This window comes from Eretmochelys imbricata, chromosome 1 (assembly GCF_965152235.1).
Source record: "Eretmochelys imbricata isolate rEreImb1 chromosome 1, rEreImb1.hap1, whole genome shotgun sequence".
NCBI lineage: Eukaryota > Metazoa > Chordata > Testudines > Cheloniidae > Eretmochelys > Eretmochelys imbricata.
In genome coordinates, this window is record NC_135572.1 from 185,150,773 (window position 1) to 185,163,588 (window position 12,816).

Consider the following 12,816-nt stretch of genomic DNA (forward strand, 5'->3'; position numbering starts at 1 on the left):
TTGCACAGTGGGATTGTTTCCAGCAAATTAAAAATTTTGACACCAATTATTTTGCAGTATGGGGATGTTTTCTTTTACCTTCATTTCATTTGCTCTAAATTAATCTGACTGTAATTAAATTTTAAATAAAAATTTCTAGGTATTTTTCCCTCTTAGAATTACTTCCTTGTAAAGTGTGGTTCCCTTTGCATTAAACTTGGTGGCTTATTTGCTTTTAGTTCTGAAATATTCTGACACTAATTACTTTTTGAAATATAACCATTTAACTATGTTTTTCAGATTCCCCCCCCTCCCCATTTCAGATTCGTTTAGAAGCATTGGCTTGTTGTTTTATTGCTAAATATTGAAGTTGAGAGCCATATTACATATATCAGTGTGCTATTTTTTCTGTCTTTAGCTTCGTTAATTAAATTCTGAATCCTCTGTATTGCTTATGATTTGTAATGTCTGTTGCCAAATCTCAGGTTCTGCATGTGAGATCTACTCAGTATAAATATTTTATATGTCTAAATGTTTTTGAAAACTACTTCAGCCATAATGTCTAGCATTTTCCTCCTTTGCAGAGTGCTGAATGACCACAGTATATAAAAATAAAAGATCTCTTGGTGCACTCAAAGCCAAAATGAAAGTTTGAGTGTAGATTACCTTTGTTGTTAGGAAACAGAAAAATGTGAGCATTCTTAAATTACTGGGTCACTTTCTGATAGAAAAGTAGGAATTGCTATATCAGGTCAGAGTAGTGGTGCATCTGGTCCAATAAGCTGTCTCAGGCAGTGACCAGTACCATCTGCTTCAGAGGAAGGTGCAAGAAACCCTGCCTTTGGCAGTCACAGATTAACCCGTCCATAGGAAAAGTCTCTTCCTAACATCCGTTAGCTAACAGTTGACTTATGCCAAAACATCAGAGAAATTCCTACTTTTAATTCTTGTTATACATATTAATGTCCATTCCTTTTTTTAGGGCTGTTGATTAATCGCAATTAACTCATGCGATTAACTCAAAAAATTAATCGTGATTTAAAAAAATTTATCGCGATTAATCACACTGTTAAACAATAGAATACCAATTGAAATTTATTAAGTATTTTTGGACATTTTTCTATATTTTCAAATACATCAATTTCAATTACAACACATAATACAAAGTATACAGTGCTCACTTTATATTAGTTTTTATTACAAATATTTTCTCTGTAAAAATGATAACCAAAAGAAATAGTATTTTTCAATTCACCTCATACAAGTACTGTAGTGCAATCTCTTTATCATGAAAGTGCAACTTACGAATGTAGTTCTTTTTGTTACATAACTGCACTCAAAAACAAAACAATATAAAACTTTAGAGCCTACAAATCCACTCAGTCCTACTTCTTGTTCAGCCAATCGCAAAGAGATTTACATTCATGGAAAATAATGCTGTCTACTTCTTAATTACAATGTCACCTGAAAGTGAGAACAGGCGTTCACATGACACTGTTGTAGCTGGAGCCATGGAAAAGAAGCCCTTGAGGAATTCCACCATGATTTCAATAATTTCCATCCCACCATCAACCTCAGCCTAGACCAATCCACACAAGCGGGCCATTTCCTGGACACTACTGTGCTAATAAGCTATGGTCACATAAACACCACCCTATGCCGGAAACCTACTGATTGCTATACTTACCTACATGCCTCCAGCTTCCATCCAGGACATACCACATGATCTAAGATACAACCGCATTTGCTCCAATCCCTCAGAGAGAGGCAAACACCTACAAGATCTCTATTAAGCATTCTTACAACTACAATACCCACCTGCTGAAGTGAAAAAACAGATTGACAGAGCCAGAAGAGTACCCAGAAGTCACCTACTATAGGACAGGCCCAACAAAGAAAATATAGAACGCCACTAGCCGTCATCTGCACCCCCAACTAAAACCTCTCCAGCGCATCATCAAAGATTTACAACCTATCTGTGAAAGTGAGGGATCATTTTTCAAGATCTTGGGAGACAGACCAGTCCTCGCTTACAGACAGCCCCCCAACCTGAAGCAAATACTCTCCAGCAACCACACACCACACAACAAAAACAATAACCCAGGAACCTATCCTTGCAACAAAGCCCAATGCCACATATGTCCACATATTTATTCAAGTGACACCATCATAGGACCTAATCACATTAGCCACGCCATCAGGGGCTCGTTCATCTGCACATCTACCTATGTGATAGATGCCATCATGTGCCAGCAATGCTCCTCTGCTATGTACATTGGCCAAACCTGACAGTCTCTATGCAAAAGAATAAATGGATACAAATCTGACATCAGGAATCCTAACATTCAATAACCGGTAGGAGAACACTTCAACCTCTCTGGCCACTCAGTAAAAGATTTAGGGGTGGCAACTTTGCAACAGAAAAGCTTCAAAAACAGACTCCAATGAGAAACTGCTGAGCTTGAATTAATATGCAAACTAGATACCATTAACTTGGATTTGAATAGAGACTGGGAGCGGCTGGGTCATTAAGCATATTGAATCTATTTCCCCTTGTTACGTATCCTCACACCTTCCTGTCAACTGTCTAAATGGGCCATCTTGATTATCACTACAGTTTTTTTCTCCTGCTGACAATAGCTCATCTTAACTAATTAGCCTCTCACAGTTTGTATGGCAACTTCCACCTTCTGTGTATGTGTGTGTGTGTGTGTGTGTGTATATATATATATATATATATATTTACTATATGTTCCATTCTATGCATCTGATAAAATGGGCTGTAGCCCATGAAAGCTTATGCTCTAATAAAAGTGTTAGTCTCCAAGGTGCAACAAGTACTCCTGTTCTTTTGCAGATGTGCTAAAGATTCATATGTCTGTTCATGCTTTGGTCATCGTTCCAGAGGACATGCTGATGATGCTCGTTAAAAAAACAATGCATTAATTAAATTTGGGACTGAACTCCTTGGGGAGAATTGTATGTCTCCTGCTCTGGTTAACCCACATTCTACCATATATTTCATGTTAAAGCAGTCTTGGATGATGACCTAGCATGTTGTTCTTTTTAAGAACACTTTCAGTGCAAATTTGACAAAATGCAAAGAAGATACCAATGTGAAATTTCTAAAGATAGCCGCAGCACTCGATCTAAGATTTACAAATCTGAAGTGCATTCCAAAATCTGATAGGGATGAGGTGTGGAACATGCTTTCAGAAGTTTTAAAAGAGCAACGCTCTGATGTAGAAACTACAGAACCCAAACCACCAAAAAAGAAAATCAACCTTCTGCCGGTGGCATCTGACTCTGATGATGAAAATGAACATGTCGGTCCGCACTCTTTCAATTGCTATTAAGCAGAACCCATCATCAGTATCGAAACATAGCCTCCTGAGGTCCCTTCCAACCCTGATATTCTATGATTCTATGAATAGTGGTTGAAGCATCAAGGGACATATGAACTTTTAGCTCATCTGACATATAAATATCTTGCTATGCTGGCTAGAACAGTGACATGCAAATGCCTATTCTCACTTTCAGGTAACATTGTAAACAAGAAGCAGACAGCATTATCTTCTGCAAATGTAAACAAACTTGTTTGTCTGAGTGATTGCCTGAACAAGAAGTAGGACTGATTGGACTTGCAGAGTCTAAAGTTTCACATTGTTTTATTTTTGAATGCAGGGGTTTTTGTACATAATTCTACATTTGTAAGTTCAATTTGAATGATAAAAAGATTGTACTACAGTACTTGTATTAGGTGAATTGAAAAATACTATTTTTTTACAGTGAAAATATTTGTAATAAAAATAGATCTAAAGTGAGCACTGTACACTTTGTATTCTGTTTTGTAATTGAAATCAATATATTTGAAAATGTAGAAAACATCCAAAAAATTTAAATAAATGGTATTCTATTATTGTTTAACAGTGCAATTAAGCGTACGATTAATCACGATTAATATTTTAATCGTGAAATTAATTGTGAATAATGTTTTTAATCACTTGACAGCCCTACTTTTTTTTAATCCTGCTAAGCTCTTTGCCTCAATCATTTGCTCACAAATTCTAAAGATTGCAAGATTTTCATAGAGTGTGGGTTTCAGAGTAACAGCCGTGTTAGTCTGTATTCGCAAAAAGAAAAGGAGTACTTGTGGCACCTTAGAGACTAACCAATTTATTTGAGCATGAGCTTTCGTGAGCTACAGCTCACTTCATCGGGTGTGGGGTAGTTTTTAATTGGTAAAATGTTAATCTATTTGTAACACATCTAGTGAAAAATGTCTAGAATTACAGCTAACCTTTAATTACATAGTGTCAGTCTGTAAACTTGTTCTAGAATGTAATGGAAATAGACATGGAATCTGAGTCATGAGGGGCATTCTCAGACAACAGTATCTATGTTCTCTGTGTGTGATTCCATGGATTCTAGAGACAATCCTACACAGGGAACCCTCATGGGAGCTAGAAAATTGACCCAAATACATGTATGAGTTTGATGCAGGCTCAACAAGAACTTGGTATAGAGATATAGCCAAAAGCAAATAGCAAATAGCCAAAATGCTTCATAACTTACCATTTTCAGTGCACACAAAAGAGAGGATAATAATGTTAAGGCTAAATTCTGTTCCGGATGTGGATGAACGCTGTTCCAATGCTGGGGAAAATTAGCTACAGCACATGCACAGCCCAATACACTAACTGTTTTCAAGATACGCAATGCATATTGGGGGACAGAATCAAGTCTTATATTTGAATTTAGGGAAGTACGGCATACTTAAATTTATATTCCTCACGAAGGGTGAAATTCACCCCTATGCAAAGAGCACCAGTCATGTGCATCATTTATGCCCTCAAGATAGGTCTGAAAATAGAACTTCAGTGGTACTGAAGGAAGGTCTGGACTTCTGGAAGGTCTCTGCAAAGGAGTGAATTTCACACATGATTAGAGATGTACAGCACAATCAGATACAACACTGAGCAGATTAAGTAGGAAATTAAATCTGTAAACCTGTACCCTGCTGAGCAGGCTTCTCCTATATAGCTTTTCTCTACAGGTCCTTGTATATTCATCTCCAACTCTTTCTTCTGGTGGGAGATCAGTCTTTTACGCCTCCTAATCAGGAGGTCCTGCTCATTAGCCTGATTAGGAGGCTGTCAGATCAAGAGGAGGCTGTCCAATCAAGAATGGAGAAGGCTGAAGAAATTGGGCAGGCAAGTGGCCATGTATGAGAAGGAGTAGCTGCTTTCTTCCATGAGCCTTGAAAGGTTGTAAAGGGCCCACGTTCTCTAACACTATTGCATAAAAAACCTCAAGATTATTAAGTGTCCACTAATTTTGGATGTCTCAATTTTTAAGACATCTAGTTCCTGATTTTAAAGGGGTGTTGAGCAACCACAAATCCCTCTGAGGTTAATGGAAGATACAGGTCCCCAGCATCTCAAAAACAGATCTGAGGTGTCCCAGGTTAAGTATACAACAATTAAGGCACCTCAAGTTTGAGGCCACTTATGATATGGTGCCTTCTATGAAATACAGAAATAATATCTAGGGAATATTTATATAAACTGAAGAGGGATAGAACCTGTCAGCAGCAGCATAAACGGTTTTACAACAAAAACTATGATGTCCTTGTTCCTGTTTTGTTTTGAGTGTGTGGGAGGTATTATGAGGTGTGGTTGTTTTTGTTTGTTTTGTAAATGCAGCAATGGAAGCTTCAACTAGATTTAACTGCCCTGTAATTAATTCCCATGAGGGTGTCCTCAGCCTCATCTCACAAGAAGAGCTAATGAAGGAGGAGTAATATCTAGCCTGGAAATAAGCATTAAAAAGGTCTGAGGCAGAGAACAAAAGTCACAAAGGTTATGAGTAGTGTGTCCTCTAAAATACCATGACAAAGATTTCTCCATTTGCAATGCTTTTATCGGGAAGCTTAGGAAGAAAACTAGAATTGTCAGTAAAAGGGAGGGAGAAAACGGGCACACCAGAACAAAACACTCTCTTCATACACACACTGGCACAAATAATGGAGGATCAAATGTAATCTCCTTATAATGAGAGACAAAATTTAAATGAAGTAGAATACAAAGGGAAGTAGGAGAGGCAGAGGCAGAATCTTCCTCAAGGGAGTTTGGCTGTGAAGTGCCCGGTAGGTAGTGAAATACCCATTAGGAAGAAGATGGCAAACTCCATGCAGTCCTCCCTGTTTAAGTGGTTTGGCACGACCAATGCCATCAATTTGGTGACAGAATGCCAATCGAAGGCCTCACCATCTAAGAAGCAACTCAAGTGATGATTAGTTAACTGCTAACATGGCACAAAATACAGCATTATACTGATTCTTGTGTGAGGAGACACCTCTGTGTCTTTTTTGCGGGGGGGGGGGAACTAAACAAAATTTCTACCATTTTTTAATTTTAGGAATGTCTGTTTCCATGGCATATTTTTAAGAGGAGCATCTGTGAAAGATTTTAAATCAGAAGAAATATAAATATGTTATGCATGTTCATTCTGCTCCAGACCTGTGCCTTTTGGGAGATAAGAGTGCTGAAGTGCAGCTTGAATAAGACCCAGGGTAGTGGTGTGCCTTGAAACTTTGTGTACAGGAGCCAGAATGTGTCCCAACTCAATAGAAAATTCTCTTGCAGGGGTATGCAGAAGAATGAGGCTGTTCCATACCCTAGATAACAGACAATGCTTAATGTGTAATGAAAGAAGTGCCAGGGCTCAAGCAATTTTTTTATAGTCATAACTGAGGGGGCAAGCCCAGAGGTGCCCGGGCTATGAACTGCCAAGCCTAGAGGTGCCGGGGCTCATCCCTGGCAAGCCCTGGAACAAATTAAGCACTGTTAACAGAGCAATCTGAAAACTCCTGAAGTATAAGAGTAACTGAAATTCTAGGGATAGATGTTTCTGGCTGGGAGATTAACAGAATGATTCAACCGGTGATTCTGATCCAGGGGGATCAGCAGACAGCCTGTTTAATCTGGTTACTAAAGTATAACAGAATTAATATTTCTACCCTTACAAATAACTGTTGACTTGCAGTTTAAGTTGGCATCAGGTACTCTTTTGATTTCATGCATAGATAATAATAAATTCAGCAAATAGTCAGCTTCTAGACGTAACATTGCAGATTATTTAGAAAGGAATCCTTGGCTCTGTGGCTTGGTAAGCAGCAGTGCTGTGGTGGAGAAGGGGTGGCTAGTTGAAGAATGACCTCTGGTCTCTTGTTCCCATGTCTGGCAGAATAATTCAGATGATTTACAACTATGAAAATCAGGCCCTTAGTCTCCATCCATGGTGATGGCTCAGTGCACAAATACTATCTTCTGGCCAATCTGTTGATAGGTTGCAGAGGAAGTTTCTCACCAACTTTTGTGGCAAGAAATTAAATATCATGTTTGTTCTTCTCTAAAAAGATGAATAAGTATTCTCTAGCATGAAGGGAGGAGTGGTAGAGGGTGTCCTTAGGATCACATCTACACAGGCCTTTGTCACGACAAGGAGTTCACACTAGTCCATTGTGGCAGATTAGATGAGCATAAGCAAATGAAGTAGGTAGATTCTAGCTCTGTATTTTCTTTTGTAGGGGTCAAAGTACAATTTCAAAATTACTTGACCTATAGCTCAGTAAAATGCACCTTTACTTATAAAAATCAAACCATCTGCTTTTCTTGTTCTGGGCTAATTGGCTAAAAGCTTATTGGGCATTGTGCACTGACAATATTGATTCTGTGACCAAAGATCCCCAAAAAATGTTGAGGTACAAATTCTGAGAAACATAAAGCCTGCCATAGGAGGTTTTAGCTGCTTCTAACTGAAGTAAACGTGTGTGAGTTACTCAGACAGAAGTTGATGTTTTAATATCTTCGGTACTTTATGAAGACTTTTTTATTTGTTCTTTTTTGCTGCTGTATATGAGATTTACCTCCTTGAAAAAGAATCTTTGTCCACTTCCCAGAATGGCATAGAATCATTGGACTGAATAGGATTAGCCTTAACACCCCCCACCACAAAAAGCTAAGAGTTGTCGTTGCTTTTTCAAGTGAAGATTAATATCGGATCATTGGATCCTAAGGTTTTAAGCCTCCTCAGAGTGGGGTGTTGTCAGGGTTCCTTCCTCACTCTGAACTCTAGGGTACAGATGTGGGGACCCGCATGAAAGACCCCCTAAGCTTATTCTTACCAGCTTACGTTAAAACTTCCCCAAGGCACAGATTCCTTTCTTGCCTTGGGATCGCTGCCACCACCAAGTGATTTAACAAACAATCAGGGAAAGGACTACTTGGAGTCCTATTCCCCCAAGCCTATACGCCCCCTTTCCTGGGGAGGCTTGAGAATAATATCCTGACCAATTGGTTACAAAAAGATCAAAGACCCAAACCCATGGGTCTTGGAACAATGGAAAAATCAGTTAGGTTCTTAAAATGAAGGGTTTTATTTAAATAGAAAAAGGTAAAATAATCACTTCTGTAAATGTAGGCTGGTAGTTAACCTTACAGAGTAGCAGAAAATTCAAAGAGCACAGAGTAACCCCATCTAACCTGAGTTTCAAAGTTACAACAAAACAGGGATAAACCTCCCTCTAGTAAAGGGAAAATTCAGAAGTTGAGAAAACAAAGATAAACTAATATGCCATGCCTGGCTGCTACTTACAAGTTTGAAATATGAGAGATTTGTTTAGAAAGATTTGGAGAACATGTATTGATGTCCGGTTCCTCTTAGTCCCAAGAGCAAATGAACACAGAAACAAAGAACCCAAAACAAAGCCTCTCCCCACCCAGATTTGAAAGTATCTTTTATCCCCATTGGTTCCTTTGGTCAAGTGCCAACCAGGTTAATTGAGCTTCTTAACCCCTTACAGGTAAGGAGGAATTTAGGCTACCCCTATGGTTATGACAGGTGTGGATGGAAGTTATTTGAACTTAGCACCATGGAGATCAAAATGTGGCTAGTGAATACTGTGTAGCTTATATCAGATGATGGAGAAAAATGACTGTGTGTTACACCCTCTAGACATGAGAAGAGGAAAAGACCCTATATCCCCACACATCTGTGACACTGAATTCTGACTGGAAAATCTGAAAATAGATTAGAACCTAGCCGTACCAGATCTCAGAACAGAATTAAACTCACTTCTGGGTAACATTTAGTAGGAGAATCAAGACATGGAACCAGTAATAACAATCTTCATAGTAATAATAAATCATCTCCAAAAGAATGGAGGCATAGATGTATATGACATTATATTTGTGACACTACCATGCTATCAATGTGTCTAAAAATAAAAGTGTGAATACACCCTTGATTTTCCTGGATTTATTATTTCTTCTCCCCCGCCAGAAACAAACCAGTATTCCAGGCTGAAACCTGTATAACCTGATTGATAGTGGCCCTCCGCTGAGATCACATATCAAGATAAGGGGCTTCCCACAGATTTGACAGATCAAGCCTGATTTGCTTCCCCCCCAATATCTGTTAGAGTCCCTAATTCTTTATTTTGCCATAAACGCAAATGGTCCAGTGATCATTGCCAACACCCCAGAGTAGCTCTGTTACAACAAACCACTGTACACATGCAATAGAAGAAAACAAATCAGCAAGGAAACAGATTTCAGCTTTAGGCTGGCCTGGGGTGTTAGAGATAACAGTGTGGGGTGAAAATATTTTAACAGTTATTAAAAGTGTTTCATTCGTATCCTGAAAAGTGAAGCATATTGGCTTTCTTGGTGTAATGACATGTAATCCATGTTGATGGGCTAATAGGGACAGAAGTCAAGACCCAGTAAGACTCTGTCTGCAGTGGTTAGTGGCTGACTAAATCTAGAACAAGGAGAATTATTTTTATTTTCTCTTGAAATGAGGATCAAGCAAGCCTGTAAGTCCTACACACTTTTCTTTTTGTCAGAAACGTCACTCACTAAAATCTATAGAAAATTTTGCAGGTCAAAAGAACAAATGCTCAGCTTCTTTCTTTTTCCCCCTTAATATCTATAGATGAATGTCTGATAGATATTTTTCCATTATAAGCCCTATTTAAGGAATTTAGACTATGTCCACAAAAGTTAGCCTTTTGACTGTAATTTGGCATATGTCTCAACCCAAAAGAATGAGTTAAAAATGTTTCAAACCCAAGGCTCTGTGTCTTAACACAGTATCTGTACTAAAACAAAATTTAGCACACAATTAGAGCTGACCTGGAGAGCCTTACCCACACAAGTAGTTCATTCAGCTTCACTGGAAGGACACATTGGAATAAAGATGACTCGCAGGACTGGGTCCTTAATTAATTAGATGAGTTAAGTACTTTTGATCCTTTGAAAGAAATCGAGCCATATCAAACTTGACAGTTAGCACACTGAATGCATTCAGAAATGTTTTGCCACAATGCAGTAAGCCATCCATCCCTATGTCCGAAGGGTAAAATCCACTCAAAGAAGCTCATATCGCTGGGTTTTATGGAGGGGCACTAAAATGAGAGGTGGGGGAAGAAATAGAATTCACCCCCCCAAAGCCTGGGCAAGCCAGGGAGCTGAAGGGCAGCCACTTTGCTGCCATTACTCCAGTGAGAAGGTGGAAATATTGGCAGCTTGCACATACTCCCTGCTGTGGGGTGTTAGGTGTCCCCAGATAGCCACAGTCCCTTCCACTTCTCACTTTCAAGCTTCCATCATGCCCTGGGTTCTTCAGAGCCACTGCAGGGCCCCATTTCTGCAAAACATAGGCTGGGTACAGGTCCCCTGTGCAGTTGGTTTGCACACCACTCTCCTCTTGAACTTAAGTAATATGTGGTCCTTGTGTATGGTCCTCCAAACCAGGGGTAAATTTCACCTGCAGAATCATCCCAGCAATCTTTTCTCAAGCAAAACTGAGACTCAAGTATATCAATGGGGCTTTGCCTGGAAAAGGGCTTCAGAGTGAAGGCCTGTGTTAAGACTACTTGTGGCTGAACTTTTACATTGGTTGAAGCTTTCAAATCCATTAGATTTAGAGTATGCACTCATTTACTGGTCCTTGCCATATTTTGTTTTATATTGGCTTTTCTTGACACGTTTGTTAATGATTGAAAACAGCTGTGTTTAAATTCAAAGAACTTTGCTTCTGCCTGGGGCCTGGATCTACTTGGTCTTCCAGTCAGTGTTTTATGCTACATTTGACACTGACTATTTCCTTTGCAACACATGTGACATCACAAATACAGAATTATTAAGACAGATGGATTTTAAAATAATGGTCTTTCAGTACTGGGTGGAAAACATGAACTCCTCCAACAATTCACCAAATACTTTTATTTTTGTGTCAATGGTCCACTATGAAAGTCATCCTTTCAGTTATTCTATTGCCTCCCTTCCCTCATTGTGTTTGTTTACTAGATGTTTTATCCCTGACTGAATACATGATTCCTGAAGCTCCATATGGAGCTTCCTCCTTGAGTTCAAAGCTAGGAGCTCTGTAAGCCTGATCCAAAGGACACTGAAGTCAGTGGAAAGAGTCCCTTTGACTGTAGTCAGCAATAGATCAGGCCCTATGTGCACAGCAGTGGTAGCAGTGGGCCACTCCTTCCTCCCCTTTTTTTGTGGTGTGAATTATATGCTTCATAAGGTCAACTCTGTTCATAGCGTGATAACGAAGTTCTCACTAATTCACTAGCAACAGCCCTGCTCAAATGAGAGGACAGGAGCTTCATGGGAACACTGTTCCAACCCTGAGGCGTGTGGAGAACTGGAAAGGACAAAATTAAAGTTTGAAGGATGCCAGACTGTTTCTACGAAGCAGCTTTCCATGTTTGAGCTGAAGAGGCATTGTTTGTTCCTTCCTTTATTGCAGATGACATTTCCAGAGAAAGCCCTTTTAAACAAACTGATCTGCCTTTTTTTGTACATATCATTTCAAGCTGTCATGGAGGTTTCTTTTTCTTGCAAGCTCCTTAGCAGAGAGAGAGAGAAAGAGAGGAGCCAAGACAAAAAATAAATAAACAAATCCTTGTTGTAGAGGGCCAGGGAAACAGAGTTTAGAGACAAAGAGAGATTTGCTTATTCTCTTGAAATACTGGGTGGCAGTGACTCTCCCCATGAACCAGCTCCTTACTGTATATCATCCCAGCTGCTGTGCATGGTTTACCCACATAATCTCTCTGGTGGTTGGGTCACATTCTGGTTCAGCTGGCATTTAGCATCTAACTTACAACTAGTGCAGGCCAGAGGCAACAGACTGTTTAATTAGAACAAAACATTATTATGGCTTGTGGTAGGCACTCCTGGCCTGTGATTTCTGCCCAGTGCTCTGATTGTCAAGATGAAGAAAGATATTTTCTTATGCATGTGCATGTCACCATCTGTGTAACATGGTTAAGCCTCTTTCAAGGATGACTTAGGAGAACAAGAAGCTTGATTCTTATTTCTCTCATGCTCGTGTAAATTGGAAATAATTTCACTGAAGTCATTGGAGTAATACTAATATAAAACTTGTGGGAGATCAGAATTGGGACCATTAGGCCAGTCACATAGTGGCAAATGGATAAGCAATTTATTAAGCCCTGGAAAATAATATCACGTTCCAAGCTACTTTCTTTTGCATTTTCTCTACACAAGTTAGTTAATTCTGCCCATGAAGATATTCCAGTGGCATTTTGCCTTTTCTTTTCCACCCGCTGCACTGGTATATGGCTCTGCAAGTTGTAGGGCAATGGGGCATCAGGCCCGGAGGTGTAAACTAAGTGGGATGCTCTCAGGCTGCTCATGCAATACCATTGCTCATAAATAGCCTAACTCTCCTCCCACATAAACAGATGTCAATCAAGGGGTAACAAATTAAGTCAGGCCCTTTATCAAAGAC